This window comes from Equus caballus, chromosome 3 (assembly GCF_041296265.1).
Source record: "Equus caballus isolate H_3958 breed thoroughbred chromosome 3, TB-T2T, whole genome shotgun sequence".
Lineage (NCBI taxonomy): Eukaryota > Metazoa > Chordata > Mammalia > Perissodactyla > Equidae > Equus > Equus caballus.
Genome location: NC_091686.1, coordinates 16,089,451 through 16,105,357, shown reverse-complemented (window position 1 = coordinate 16,105,357; position 15,907 = coordinate 16,089,451).

Below are 15,907 nucleotides of genomic sequence, written 5' to 3'. Positions count from 1 at the left end.
TTTAGGGAGTTAAAATAACAAGCTGAAATTCCAGAAACTAATATTCTCTCTCTACATGGATTTGAAGCCCACTTCCGGTATAGCTCTTCTGTCTGTTCTCATTTTCAACACAACAAGCTACCCAAAATATATTAGACTGTAATAAGCAATTTGTTTGCTCACAAGTTTGCATTTGGGGCTGAGCTTAGCTGAGCAGTTCTTCTGGTAGACGCCCCTGGGTCATGCACTTGTGCACAGTTGTCAGGTGCCCAAGTCAGGCTAGTTGTTATAAGATGGACGTATTTACATCCCAGCTGGGGCCGTCAGCTGGGGTGCTGGTCTCTCCCATATGTCCCTTCTAGCAGGATAGCCCTTGTTTCTCACACAGTGGTACAAAAATTACAAGAGTACACGCTTGTGTGCAAGTGCTCATCGAGCCTTTCTTGTGTCAAGTTTGCTTACACAGCATTAGCCAAAGAAATTCACATTGTCAAGCCTAGAGTCAATCTGTGTGTGTGTGTTGGGGGGTGGGGGGGGGCGGCTGATCTTCTCAAGGCATGGAATTTAGAAAATATGATTTATTAAGGGCCATTAATGTAATAATCTCTCACAGTCATTCTGAAACCCTGGCATCTGATTCCAAGGAAAGGCTCTATGCCCCTTAAATAAAGTTGGTGTCTTGTTGTTTTAAGCTTTCTTATATGATTTCTCTGTCTAAATCATCGTCACCATTAGTATGATGACAATTTAAAACACACACACCCACACACAAAATTTCCACACACTTTACAGCAGTTGCATTCATAAGCATGTACAGAGACAGAGAGCCAGAATTAAGATGCAAGAAAACTCACAATGATGGGAATATATCAAAAAGATAAAGGAGCCAACTGAAAGAGCTTCCAGTGGCCAAAGTGGGGACAATCTCAGCAACCAAATAAACAAAGTAGTGTTAGATTGTAACCCAACGTATAAAATAAATATCAATGAGACCATACTGATACAAATAAATGATTGAATAAATAAATAGATAGGAAAGAAGAGATAAATCTCCCATGCATACAAATTCCAAATAATTTACGTAGACATTCCACTCTCAAGGAGGTAGATGAAGCCCCATGTATTGGCTGCATAGTGACTTCCTTCCAAAAAGTACAGTATGGAAAGCGGGGGTGGATAGTAACTTTACAGGGAAAAACCTGACAACACTAGCTCAGCCAGGTGACCAAGGTCAACATCAACAGTGATGTGAGGCATGTTAATAGTATGTATCCTTGCTATGATATGATGAAAAGGGCACTTCACCCATTTTCCTCCTCCACAAAACTCCTAACTCCCCTGTCAGATCATGAGAAAAAAATTAGACAAATCTCAATTGAGCAACATTTTAGAAAATATCTGAAAATACTTCTCAATACTTGCAAGAGCATCAGAATCAAGGAAAGCCTGAGAAATTGGCACAGCCAAGAGGAGCTAAGCAGACATGAAAACTAAATGTAACGTGATGTCCTGTATGGGATGCTGGGCAAGAAAAAGGATGTCAGGTAAAAACTAAGGAACTCTGAATAAAGTATGGATTTTAGTTAAAAATAATGTGTCACAGGCTGGCCCAGTGGCACAGCAGTTAAGTTCACATGTTCCACTTCAGCAGCCCGGGGTTCGCTGGGTCAGATCCCAGGTATAGACACAGCACTGCTTGGCAAGCCATGCTGTGGCAGGCGTCCCACATAGAAAGTAGAGGAAGATGGGCACGATGTTAGCTCAGGGCCAGTCTTCCTCAGCAAAAAGAGAGGAAGATTGGCAGCAGATGTTAGCTCAGGGCTAATCTTCCTCCAAAAGAAAAAAAAATTAAAAAATCTTAAAAGAAGTGGCCAAATGGTAAAAGTTGTCTGTATAGTATTTTAATGCTTACATTAAACAATGCCTAGAGGTAGAAGACAGATTTATCAATACTTACCATAGCTTTATTTGCATTTTTTCAACTAGTTTCTGCTTTTGTTCTTAAACTCTTCCAAATTTCAATTTATGGATGAGCATTTTATTTGAGCAAAACAAAAAAGATTAAAAGGAAGATGATTTAGAAGAAATTGCAATTTCCCATAACAGTAAAACCTATTGTAGCTGGCACATGGACTTTGAGATGGCTGTTTCTGCTTATCTACCCTCTCCCTATTTTCCTTAGTGAGTAGATACTGCACTATAATTAAATACACAGAAATATTATCTATAAAAGTAAACACTCAAAGAACTGATATGTTTAACGTGTCCACCAGACTTGGTTTGTACAAAAAGGGGAAAAGTTTATAGAAGTGAAGGGAAATGACTGTGTGTCAGCTTGACATCCAGTTAGCTTATCTGCAAGTCAGCGTGAGCATACACAACGCATACAAAGAGATCTTGTGGGAGCTGGAAAAAGAAATATTAGTTCTTAAAAATTGTCTTTTTGAAAGTTCTTATGTTGCATTTTAAATCGCTATTTGCAGTTCCTATTTTTCCTAATTGTTATAAAATTTAAAACTAGAAATTGTTGGGTTTTGAGTTTCGGGTTTTTTGACCTGGAAAGAACACTTGCTTTGCAACCTAATAAATGCTACAGTATTCTCCAGTTGTTTCTTGAACTTAAATGTTACCTCATATCTCGATCCTTCACGTCTTAACAGGTACCACGTACTGATGGATGGGTTGATTGATTGGGTTTGCCCCAGTCTGAAGACAAAGGGCTGAACCAGATGCTCCTTGGAGGGCCCTGCAGCCCAAGGGTTGAGGTCCCAGCTCAACCAATCTTGACGCTGTCACTAAGAATCACCAACAGATGTTATCCCTTTTTAAGACATCAGTTGTCACCAGAGCCCAAGCAGCAGCAGACAGAAGCAGCTGATAAGAGGGTTTTTTTTCTTTCCATCCTGATAAGGTTTTCTAGACATCCAGAAATTTCTCCTTCCACCGTGAAGTACATTTTCTAAATACAAGAGAAAAGCTGTCTTTAAAGGTCCACAATTTGACCTATAGTCCAAACTATTTGGAAGCAAATTTAAGCCATTTTAGAGGATGGGGGAGTCAGCCCTGGTGGTCTAGTGGTTAAGATTTAGGGCTCTCACTGCTGAGGTCTGGGTTTGTTTCCCGATCAGGGAACCACACTGCCCATCTGTCATTGTCATACTGCGGTGGCTGTCTGTGTTGCTGTGATGCTGAAAGCTATGCCACCAGTATTTCAAACACCAGCAGGATCACCCATGGTGGACAGGTTTCAGCAGAGCTTCTAGACAAAGACAGAGTAGGAAGAAGGACCTAGCGATCAACTTGTGAAAAAATTGGCCTGAAAACCCCCTGAATAGTAGTGGAGCAGTCTGATATAGGACTAGAAGGAGACGGGATGGCGCAAAAAGACTGGGCAGAGTTCCGCTCTGCTGTCCACAGGGTCGCTAAGAGTCAGAATCAATACCAGGGCACTGACAACAAAGAGGATGGGAGGGAGAGACTTTGGGGACCAGAAGACCCCTTGGGGCAGCAGCCTAAGGCAGTCAGGACCAGCACAGATTCCAGGCGAAGGGAATCAATTCCAGTTTACTGGGCCGGGATGGGGGGGGGGGGGGGGGCGTTGAATGAGTCTGTTATGACCTAAGTTGTCAAATGGGAATAATCATGTTTCCTGCATAAAGTTACCATACGGATTTTATTTTTTTAAGTAAAAAAAAAAAATAATAATCCATGCAAATGTCTTAGTGAAATGCCTGGCAAATAATAAGTAGGCAAAAAATATGAGCCATTGAAGCACAGCTTTGGCTTTGCTAAGAATGGATCTACCTTTTCAGAACTTCAGAAAATTTCCATGGAATACAAACTACTTTCAACTCAGAGAGACAACACCTACATTAGGGTCGTTTTTTTTGTGAGGAAGATTGGCCCTGAGCTAACATCTGTTGCCAATCCTCCTTTTATTTTTTTCGTTCCCAAAGCCCCAGTACATAGTTGATATCCTAGTTGTAAGTCCTTCTAGTTCTTCTATCTGGGACACCACCACAGCATGGCTCAATGAGCCCTGTGTAGGTCTGAGCCCAGGATCCGAACTGGTAAACCCCAGGCAGCTGAACCAGAACGTGTGATCTTAACCACTATGCCACCAGGCTGGTCTCCCATATTTTTTTTTTAATGGGTGATAAAAAAAAAAAAAGAAACATGTTTTTAAAAATATTGGATAAATATTCTCCACAGAGCCTCCAGAATACTTTGAAAAATAGTGAAATAGGAAAATATCACTTTTCTGCATAAAATTCCTCAAACATCTAAAATCCCTAACAGATCATATAGGGGCCCCACCTCCGGCTATCCCCTCTTACTGCTGGAGAAACTCCAGCCACAGGGCACAGACTCTCTGATCTTCCACACTGCTCTGCTCTTTCCAGCCTCCAGGCCTCTGTTCATGCTGTTCTCCTCCCTGGAGAGCCCTCTCCTTGTCTCTTTGGCTGCCTGGTCCCTACTCATTCTTCAGATTTCCTTTAAATACCACAGTGTCAGTGGGCCATCTCTGACCCTGTAGGCTAATTTATGTCCCGCTCTGTCATTCTCTCTCATAGAACTCTGTTATTTTCATCCTTTACACTTAGCACTTGTAACAAGATTTAATTATGTAATTATCTCTGTGTTAAAAGTCTGACTCCACCACTGGGCTGTCAGCTTCATGGGGACAAGACCGTGTCTGCTGTGCTCATCATCACAAGCCAGCATGCAGAGACCTCCTGGCACATGGCCGCCTTTCAATAAATACTTTACAAAAGAAAGAAAGAAAGGAGGGAGAGAGGAAGGGAGGAGAGAGGGGAAAGAAGAAAGGAAGGAAGGAGGAAAGGAAGAGAGATATGAACAGCAATATTATCACATATTTCTTATTTTAATATTTTTAGGTTTTTAATTCTTTTAATTTTTAATTTTTTTAAATTTTTTTCATGAAACTGCAGACAGACAGACACACACACACACACACACACATATTTTTTCTTGCTGGGAAAGATTTGCCCTGAGCTAACATTTATCGCCAATCTTCCTCTCTCTCTTTTTTTTCCTTCCTAAAGCCCCAGGACGTGGCTGTATATTATAGTTCTAGGCCCTTCTAGTTCATCTATGTGAGCTGCTGCCACAGCATGGCTACTGACAGACGAGTGGTGTAACTCCATGCCCGAGAACCAAACCCGGGCCACTGAAGTGGAGTGTGCCAAACTTTAAGCACTAGGCCATCAGGGCTGGCTCTCATACATTTTTAATACTGAGGACGTGGACACTCTTGAACATGACACTTTCAGCAGGGCGAGTCTTCTGTTTCTCTCTCAGCTCCATTCTCTCGTGCTTCACATGTCCAGGTTTCTGAGCTCAGGTCTTTTCCTGTTGCTCATTTGCCTTTCCCTGTCCGGCCTCTTGAGGAGCAGTGCCTGGAGCTCTCTCCTTCCTCATCTTCCTCCCAGTGACATACATTATACATCCCACTTCCCTAGTCCTTTCTCCCTTCTGCCAGAAATCTCTCGGGCTGCCTGCTTAGTAGGATCCAAGCAGCTTGATGGGGCTTTGATTTCAGTTACCGATAAGGGCCTCCTGTCATGGCTCTCCTGGCATCTATATGCTAATCCATGGGTCCACATGAATGTGGTGGCGCTAATGGAATTCCTGGCATCCTAGGAGACTGGGAAGGGCTATTCCAGTGATGAGGGTTGGAAGAAAGCCTTTCCTGTCCTCCTCAAGTCACCTCCGGAAGACTCAAAGAATTTTATCAGCAAGGTTAGGCATATGGTTAAGTAGGTGAAAACAAATAAAACAGACTACCTGATAATGCAAACAGTGTGATCTTATTGTGGTAACAAAGGTAATATATGTATGCATAGATGATGTCCAGCAGGCTTTATCCCTGGGAGTTTAATCAGGCTTATCTATTAGTGGTGGAATTAGATTTTTGATATATACTATATATTTATATATTTACATATTTGTGCATATTCTACTATCAAAAAATCCTACCGTGCTTTTGAAAAAGGAAAATAACAAGAATTTAGAAGTAACTGGAAAGAATGAATGAAAACAGGCCAAATAGTCCTTTGGACTGTTCTCCATTAGGAGGTTTGGTTTTCTCTCTCCTTGCAAACAGCTTTAAAGCACCAGCAGCTCCATCTTGCAAGATTCCCGCCCTCTATTACTCCAGCTTCTCTCTTTCTTTTATTACGCAATCACATGGCTTTGAGGACCACAACCAAATAGAGATGTAGGAAGATTGATAGAAGTCTGGATCAGAGTCCAGAAAACCTGGTTAGTGTCCGGGATCTGTTGTTTTATTCATGTTGAGTTGAACCTTCTTTGAGTCAGCTCCTGTTTCTGGGCTTCTCTTCTCATCTGTAAATGGGTCTTAGATCTTCTGATAAGAGCCCTTTAAAAGCTCTAACCTTCCAGCTCTCTACATAATGTCTCCTATCTCCTATTCCAACTTTATGGGTCAGTAAATTGTTGATTCCAGAAACTTCTTAAAGTTCTGCTGGACTGAAACTTTCAGCTGATGTCCTGCCCTAGTTTCACCTGGGTATCCTAAAAGAAATCGTCCACCTGTAAGTCTTCGAAGGAACCCTGGGCATCATATTTGTGTAAGCATGTAATTTATCATCCAAACTAGCACACTGGCCGTTAATAATTATGCTTGAAGATCAGCCATCAACTGAGACTGTCCTGGGTGCAGCAGGACAGTAGGAAGAACCCAGGCCTCAGTCCATGGGGCCTGATTTCCTCGTCCGGATGCTGATATTTTAGCTATGTGATCTCAGTCACTAGCTATAAGATCCACAAAGAAAGGAGACAGGATTGTTCTATTCATAATGGCATCTTCCCTTAGCAAGAGCCACTAAAATATGTCTCAAAAGAATGATTAACTGGAAGAGCTTTGATTTTGTCAAGTGGAAAACTGGGCTAATGACATATTGTCTTAAGTTTCATGTGGAGTCTGGCGCATGATCACATAAGTATCAATTTGGGTTGTTGCTTCTTTTTTTACCCAATTTTATAGATGAAAATTAGATTGGTTGGTTAGATTCAGACTAGAATCCATGACTACGGATGTCTATGCCAGGATTTTTGCAATTATCCTTCATGCCATACTTCTTTCCTATCCTAAAGAGATCCTTTCTGCAATCTTAAGCTCTACAAGAAACAGAGAATCTCACACATTTTTCCCCAGGAGACACAGCTCCAGTAACATCTTCTTCCCCATTGCCACCCAGCCCCACACACAAACACGTCTACACACTCACGCACCCCTTCCTTTTTTGCAGCACCAAACTGTCTCTAGTAAATATTACCTTGGCCTCTAAAATAAGGTTCCTCCCCTCCCTGTGAAAAAGAAAAACAGTAAATAATGTTTCCTGAAAAATAAATGCCAGTGTTCCCCTGAATGACATTGCTATTGTCTGAGACTTATGTGGCTTTAATGAAAGATTTACATCAGAAAAAGGAGAGAGGAACACATAAGGTAACTCAAATCTCTTTCTGGCTGGAAAAGCTCTCGAGTCACTCAAGATGATTTTGCCAAAAAGGCTTGGCGAGAAGCAGTGATATTTGCAAATTGTTCAGTGAAACTGCTTTTATTTAGTCAGTTTCATTCTGGTGTCCAATGGGCTCCCTGCACAGGGATCTGTTTCTTAGACAATGACAAGCTTTACACCGAATTATGAGCTATAGCTGAAAATACAGTAGCAGATTGTCACTCCTGATTTGTTTTCTGAGATGGAGTGACATGGCTAGAAATATCAACGGGGTGATCCCTGGAAGTGTAAGTGCTCATTTTGGGGAGAGGCAAGACTTGAAATGGCTGTGGAATTGGGCACCAGAGCAAATAAGCATGGCCAGACATAACACTGCTTGCTCCAGAAAAGAGAAGAGAGACAGTCCCCTGAGCCAACTGGCTTCTGACCAGTGAACTCCCCACCACTCCCCCGCAGCATTATTGTCTCCATCATGCATGGATCCAGCTTTGCAACCACACGCGACATCTGAGCTCCAAGAGAGGACTCCGCCCAGAGGGTGAGAATGAGCTCTTCAGAGTTCATGCTCAGCTTTTAAGGGGAGAGCCATTCTGTACTAGCCTGAGACACCAAACAGATGCTGAATGCTTAAAGGAAATGGTGAGGAAGGAAGAGTGTGGCAAGAGAAGACTGGCTTTGGAGTCAGGAAGCGTAGGTTCAGAATCTCAGATTTCGCCTGGATCCATGGGGAAAGCATTGTCTCCCCTAATCCTCACTTTGCTCGTCTGAAAAGTGGGCATGCCATCTGCCTTATTCAGTTGCTCTGAGCTGTGCTGAACATGTGTATAAGGAGCCAGCACGTACCAGCACTCGCCTCCCTCTGCTTCGGAGAGCAGGAGCATTTCTTCAATGACGTCACTCACTGGAATGTAAAGGCTGTCCACACAGGGTCACCCAGAGGCTGCCCGGAACCTGCAAATACCTGGGATCTGAAGAAGCTGCTATCGAATGAGACTCTTCAGACGGTCATGTGGGTCTTGTGGGAGTTTATTAAAGTGGCAGGAAACCGAAAGAAGCAGAGCTTAGGAATTTGCCTTGGGAGGACTTATCTACCCATCTTCCAAAAAGATCTCAGTCCTCCAGGTCTTCACTATCTCACGGGACTCACCGAGCAGAGCATCTTTATCTAATCGAGTCTCTCAGTTTGGTATTTGCTGGAATTTGGTTTGACTCTTAAGCACAGGCTGGGTCTGGCATCTTTAGGCGAATGGAACATGTGCCTGATATCAGATCACATACCAAACGATGCTGCCATTTCAAGCGGGCTAGTACTAGCTATGTGCTCTGCCGGGCAGGCGGGAGAGGCAGTTCTGGTCAGTGTGCCAGTGAGAAAGGGAAGAGTTTGGCATCAGACCAACAGGGGCTTGTGAAAAGGGTGACCTTGAGCAAGTCAGTCAGCCTCACTAAACCTCAGTTTGCTCGTCTATAAAGTGGAGATTTTATTCTATCACACATTTTACTACAAATAATGTACACAAAATGCTCAACACATTAAGGTGTGTTAAGCCCTCGGTACGTGAGTATTATAAATACACGAATTATAAATATTCTAAGTTTTGAGAATTTTCTACATTCCTTCTTCATATCTTCAATTTAACTACATACATACGCACACACAATTTTACAATTGGTTTTATATTTAAAAATTGTGGGGGGAATAAGTCTTGTTTTAGATTAAAGATGCAAAACAAATAATCTCTTAAAAATCTACATTTGCCAAGGACCTCTTAAATCACATACACATTTTTACAGAAGAACAAAGAGCGGCACAAAGGAGAAAAGTATCCTGCCTACATCATGGAGAGAACTAGTGACTGCTTCCAGAACTACTCAGTTAATTACTCTTTTTGTTAAGTGAGGCAATTTTCCAAGAGCTGTACTATTGCCGTGTGTCTGCTGTGGGTGTGCTTCTCTTGGTCTTCTTTGAAACTGTCTCAAAGGGTACAATTCAGTTAGTATCTGGTGTTGACTGAGCCATATGCGTGTTGACAGGTATCTTGTCATTTTATTGGATGATGACAGAAAATCATCCCAATTGGTTGAGGGCTTTAGAAGCAAAATCTCCCCTTAAGACCTTGATAGATGATGAGATCTTGTCCGAATTATAGTTAGGAGGTCATCAAAGTGCTCTGTCTTCTTGATCCTGTGGCATCTGCCTCTTTCAACAGGAAAATCTAGCCACTAAATGGAAGATTGGCTCAGCTGGTTCCATCAGTGGGGTTTTTAAAGGCAGGGACACTTCTATTCTTATTCCAGCTCGCTAATTACTAGCTTTGTAACCTTAGGAACATTACTTAACATTCCCAAGCTTTATTATCCCCACTGTGAAATCTCGAGATAGTAATCCTCACCTCATAGAGTTGCCATGATGGTCAAACGAGGTGGTGTGTATAAAAAGACCTTAACAGAGTGTCTGTTGCATAAAGGGGCTTGATAAATGACAACCACAATTATTAACATTAGGAATTCTTCAAGAAATCTTCAGTTCCTTCATGATTCTTAAATGCTGTCAGGAATAGATGATGGAACAAAGTGAAATCATTTGGTAAATTCTGCATCTAGGAAACCACCTAATGCCAGGCAAATTGGCCTGCTGTTGATGACTGTTTGAAACATGATTCATTTTCAAAACTTTGAACTATTTTGAGAAGTTAACTGTATCGTGCATTTTTAAACAATTATAGCAGCATAGCTTTTCCCAAAGAATGACATAATTTGACCTTCCTTGAGTAAAGGATGGGACATAAAGATAATGAAGAAGAGAATGGAAGAGTTTTATACCAAAGGGACCAACCAAAAAAAGAGTTCAATGAGGATCTTTTAAGAATTCTATAACTTTCAAAAGTCCCAGCTTTTCCTATTTTGTTAATTCATCTCCATTTTCCCCTGCATGTTAGCAATGAAATCTATAAAAGTTCAACTTCTTGTTAGTTACGTAATATTAGGCAAGTCATTTAATCATTTGGTACCTCAGTTTCTTTACCTATAAATTGGGAATAGAGTAATGTTTACTTACAGAGTTATTAGGAATATTAAATAAAATAATTCTTTAAATGGACCTAGCAATGAGGTTGTTTTAAAGTCCTATTTGAAAAAAAAAAAGAGAGAGATCAATTAATAATAATTAAGTTCCTTCTTCCTCCAGATTTCCAACTTTAAAAACAAATAAACCAAAAAGAGTCTGTGCGTTTAACCAAGAGAATAAGGAAAATAAGGGGGTGGTGGTGGATTTGGCTGTGAAAAACTGGGAAATGGGGGTGGTGGCGCATTCAAAGAGCAGGGGGCTGAGGACTAGTTCTCTGCCTCTGCACGAGGGAAGCAGAAAGGATGAGGAAACCAATATGAGTCAGAGAAGAGATTTCTAAGCCAGACCCTGTAGCAAGATGTCTCTAAATGGTCCCTACGGTGACACAAGTTCCCTAGATTGAGATGTTAGACCAATTTCCCCTCAGAATGACCATTATCAAAACCACCAAAAGATCTTTTAACCAAACTCTTTATGGAACTTCACTGTCTTCACTATTCAACAGATTCTTCTCAGAGGACATTCACCCTGTCATGGGTAAACACTGATGTGTTACCTCATGAGAGAGCACAAGGTTCTGATTGACAGATGAAGGTGGGAGGTGCTTAGGAACATGCTCCAGATAGAAGAGTAGTGCCCCATGGATCTATGCCTCTGTAACATGCACCTAGACAGCTCGACGCATATGCACACACACATGCACACACACATGCAGGAAGTGTTTGTTCTCTAAGACCAAACCTTTTGGAAGACAGCTTATATAAAATCATGGGCTTCTAGGCAAGTACATTTTACTCATCAAGCTAAATACCTCCATAGATAAGAAATGTCCTCAGCCTTCACAATCTAACTACAACCAAGTCAGCTATAAGCTACCATATTAGATTGTCGTTTAAAAAGGGTGATACCCTCCTATCATGTTGTTGAAGATGTCAACATTCTAGATCAGATCTATGCTCTCCATATCACTCCCTCAGCAAGCCTCCCTAGAAGAAATACTACCTTTCCCCATGTAGACCATGAGCTTCGTGGACAGAGAGGCCAATTCATCTTGATAGCTCTTATAATGCCTAGATCAAGGCCTCTCATAGAGCAGGTATCAGTAAAAGTTTGAAAGTGGGAGGGAGGGAAGAAAGGAAGAAGAGAGGAAAGTTAGCGGAGGTAGTAGCCTGCATGCCTTGATCCTAATAGATGCAAAATACAACCAGGCAGCCCTCCCCAATAAGCTCATTTCTATTAATACCTGACACAAAGCCAAGCTGAGTCTTTCTGGTGACATTTAACTCTTCAACGTGCACTGGCCATGCAATCCTTTACTAGGGCCATCCCAAAAGTGTAAAGCTCTTCTTTGCCATGTTGACAGAGTCGCAGCTCAGCCAGGGTCCCAGGATCTGGTCAGAGAAGACCTAGTGTTAGAATTCCAAGCTCTAAACTGGAGGGACAATGCTGTATCCTGCTTTATCTATGTCACAGCATGTAGATATTATCAGGCATCTAGTACGTGCCCTATAAATAGCAATGAAATGAGTCACAGAAATAAAATTAACTCAGGTTGGGGAAAACTTGTTATTAAATGTTCTACCTGTGAAGAAACCAAAGCTGGAGGAGGTTAAGTATATTCCCCAAGATGACAGCAGGAATGTAGCTAGCAGGGCTCCAAGAACAGCGACTCCATCTGTCTGTCCCACTGTGAGTGAATGGAAGGCATCTTACCTATGTTGGGATCACAAGAATTGAGTGAAGAAGAGCTAGTGTGGAATGGAAGAGTGGCGTGTCCTCACTGACACCCCCACCATCTTACGTACTTTGCATATTCATAAAGTCAGAATGATAGTCATGCCCTAATAATCATGAGTGCATGGTGTCAGACCCCAATACTCTTAGCCCTTCTTCAAACTCTAATTTCCTATGTGACCTTTACCAGGACATTCAAGTTTTCTCCAAAGTAGGAATCGATGATCTCTTCAATCTCTTAGTTCGCTTTCAAAGGTTTTGATTCTATAGCATAACTCCATGGTTTTATCTTCTGGAATCACTGTTGCCTGAACTGCTGCCAAGATAACCAATCTTTACCCAGGACAAAGATCTTATCACATGACACAGAGAAGACAGTAGATAGTGAGGCACTGTGGGTCTCTAAGCTTTATCATGAAACAACCAAAGAGGATATTTTGCAAATCTAATCAGTGTAGTGTCTATACCAGGAAGGACTTCTAAACAGAAGTGTTGTGAATTCAAAGCAAAAGATTCATGATGTTGATGAGGTGGGAGGTGGGAGGAACCCTTTGAGTCACCCAAAGAAAAACAAAATGGACTAGAATCTGCATCAGAAGTTTTTTTGTTTTTTCCCTTGGAGCTATCTGCTCTGGTTTGATGCTGTTGTTTTCCCCAAGAGAGAATGCAGCTGTGGCTGTATGCCTGAGGGGAGACATCCATCACCCAGAAGGTATCACAAACTATTAATAATGTATCACTGCAAACCTACCTTGTCCCAATAAATGCCCTGTCTCCAAGTACAGATAAAATGTCCAGCAAGCAGATGTTGGAATTTATTATCCCCACATTTTCCATTTCCCATTTCACTATGGATGGTGTCCAGTATCTGAGTTCTCCTGTGGGTAGTGTAGGAAAAGGAAACGAACATTTACTAAGAAACTTTTGTGTGCTGGATGCTTAAATGAAATTATATCAAGAGCTCAGAAGTAGGTTTTATCCACCCCCTTTTGCAGATGAGAAAACTGAGGCTTAGAGAGGGGAAGTGACTTATCTAAGAACATTCAGCTTGCGAGTACCAGAAAAGAGATAAACCCTCTCCCAGATGTCTTGCTCCCAAGCTCTTTCTCCATCCTCTATAACATGGGGCCATCTGATGCTAAGGAACTTTGCATTTCTATCCTTCCTACTCTACCTCCCATAGCTCTGTGAACCTGGAAAAAGGCCTTCGGGATGGCTGTCTGAAAATAGATTCCTACACCTGAGCAGGGAAATGAACCTGCAGAGCTCAGAGCAATGTCCCTAAGAGGTGGCTGATGCCTAAGGCCACCTCACAATTTCTTTTCCTCATTCTTCATCTTGTTTGTAGTATCTGCAATAGAGTTGATAAAAATGTAGGCCTTTTCCAACCCTTGATTATAGAATGCAGCGGGTTGCACTTGTACTGATCTGTTTCAATTCACAGATGTCTCCCCTGCTCACTTGCGGAAGGAGAGTTACTTGTGGGCCCTTCCCCTCGTGTTTTAGCATTGCATGTTAGCGATAGAGAAAACAAACCAACCAACCAACATCTTTAACCCTCCGTGCCCCTTCCCCTCCCACCTGCCACATTATTAACTCCTTTTCAAGCGAGAACAATGGCATTGCTTGACATTTGATGGGCCAGCCCATGGTTTGCTGGTGGACAGGGTCACCCTGTGCTGAAAAGTAAAGAGCATCTATCAATTGGTGCGCTCTCCAGAAGGAAGGGCCCGACTAGCTCACCTCATCCATGCAGCTGATCTGCTAAGAGGACTCAGCATCCACCTTGCAGGCCCAACTATTGTAGATTCAAAGAGGAGAGAGAAAGAAGACAGCCGTAACTCCAAGGCTGTATCCTAAGAAATTCTAAACTGGAGGCTATAGAGTCACGTCTGAGCTAAGAATATAATTGACACTATATTTTCTCCGTAATTATTGCTATTGTGTGTGTAGCTCCCTAGGTCTACAAATCCAGAATGGAAGAGGAGATTTGGGACTGAAACCTTGTCAAAATCTCTAGCTTTGCTCAGTAGATTATATTCCCCTTGAAGGCAGGGAAGGTGCCAACATCTGTACCAAAGCTGTGTTAGTGATTCAAATATAGTGTGCCAACAATTTTCACTCTCGAATCTGCCCTGTTAGGTCACATTTTAATGTCCATTATATAGAAGAGGAAAGCGAGGTGTGCAAAGAATTCAGGTAACGTCCCCAAGTTTTATAGCTGATGAAGGGCAGAGTTGGGATTATGGCTTAGAGAAAAACGCATTTCTTGGAATCATTCTTCAGCGGCACTGTTTAGGAGCAAGCAACATACATCCTTAATCCTCAAGGAAATAAAAACTGAAACTCAAATTCCCTGGGTACGGAGGTGCCCTTGAAGGAAATCACTCATCCATTCTCCTTTGAAGCAGCTCCCAGAGATAGCCAGAGTGTTGTGCAAGGGAGTTCTCGTAAAAATAGGCATTGCCCACCGGACTCCATTTCCGCAGCCGCAGGGGGATGAAAAACCCCGAGAGGTCGTAAGAAAACTGAACAATTTTACTGACAAATTAAAGGTTTGGGAGGCAGCGGGAGAAACTGGTCAGCTGCAACTTCAGAGAAAGCTGCAGTGAACATTTCAAAGCCTCCACTTCAATTATGGAGGGAGATGCTGAGGTCTGGGAAGTGGTCCCCATTGGGTGTGCGCCCAGCATTTAATATGCCCTCTTGTACTCAGCAGGCCTTGAGGCCTTTTAAGGAGGGACTGGATAGCAGGAGAGGGAGGGAAGGAAAAGAGCAAGAGAGCAAAAGAGGGAGGGAGAGAGACAGAGAGATCTGCCAGAGAGAAGTCCTGCCCTGTTCATCAAATTGTACAAATTGTACAGCATAAGAGTAAGGTTTTAGAATCTTCTGCTTGCCAACTGAAAACCAGAGTTGGTGAGTAACTGGCCCAAGATCCTCAGCTTGGCAATAAAGGCTAGCATTGGCCGAATAAATGAATGAGCAAGAAATGCAGATGAAGCATCTATTATAATATACATATTACATGTATAATGTATAGTACAATATATACAGTCAGCATAATTCATATTACTTTTTCTATATTTTACAGAAAAAAGAGACTGAAGTTCAGAAAGTTTAAGCAAGATAACTCAAAAGTGGCAGAGCATTGCCATCTTCTCCTAGGTCTTATGAATCCTTTAGGAGCTGCTACCAAGATGTATTTTCCTCCAGGAAGTACTCCTTGTTGCCTTAGGTCTGGGTTAAGCACCACCATGTCTGATTTTCTACCCCATCCTAGTAAATGCCACTTGTATTCTAAGGGCCCGTTTACCTCTCTCTCTCCCCGACTGGACCTTCAGCTCCTTAAGCCAGGCACCGTGTCCCAGGCCCCAGCACAGTCCATGTCCAGTGTGAAAATGAGGTTTTGAATGAGCTCTCTTGGACCTTCTTTGTCACCCTTCCAAAGGACCGTGGATGCTACCCAGAATCCTCTTCTCACCCAGCATCCTCGCTGTGTTTTTCTCTCCATCCTCTTCTTCTTCATCTTCCTTCTTCTCTGTTTCCCCATAAAACTCTACTGCCAGCTCCCAGTCAAGAGGAAAATTACTCAATACATAACTTCCCTACAAGGCAAAAGTAATAG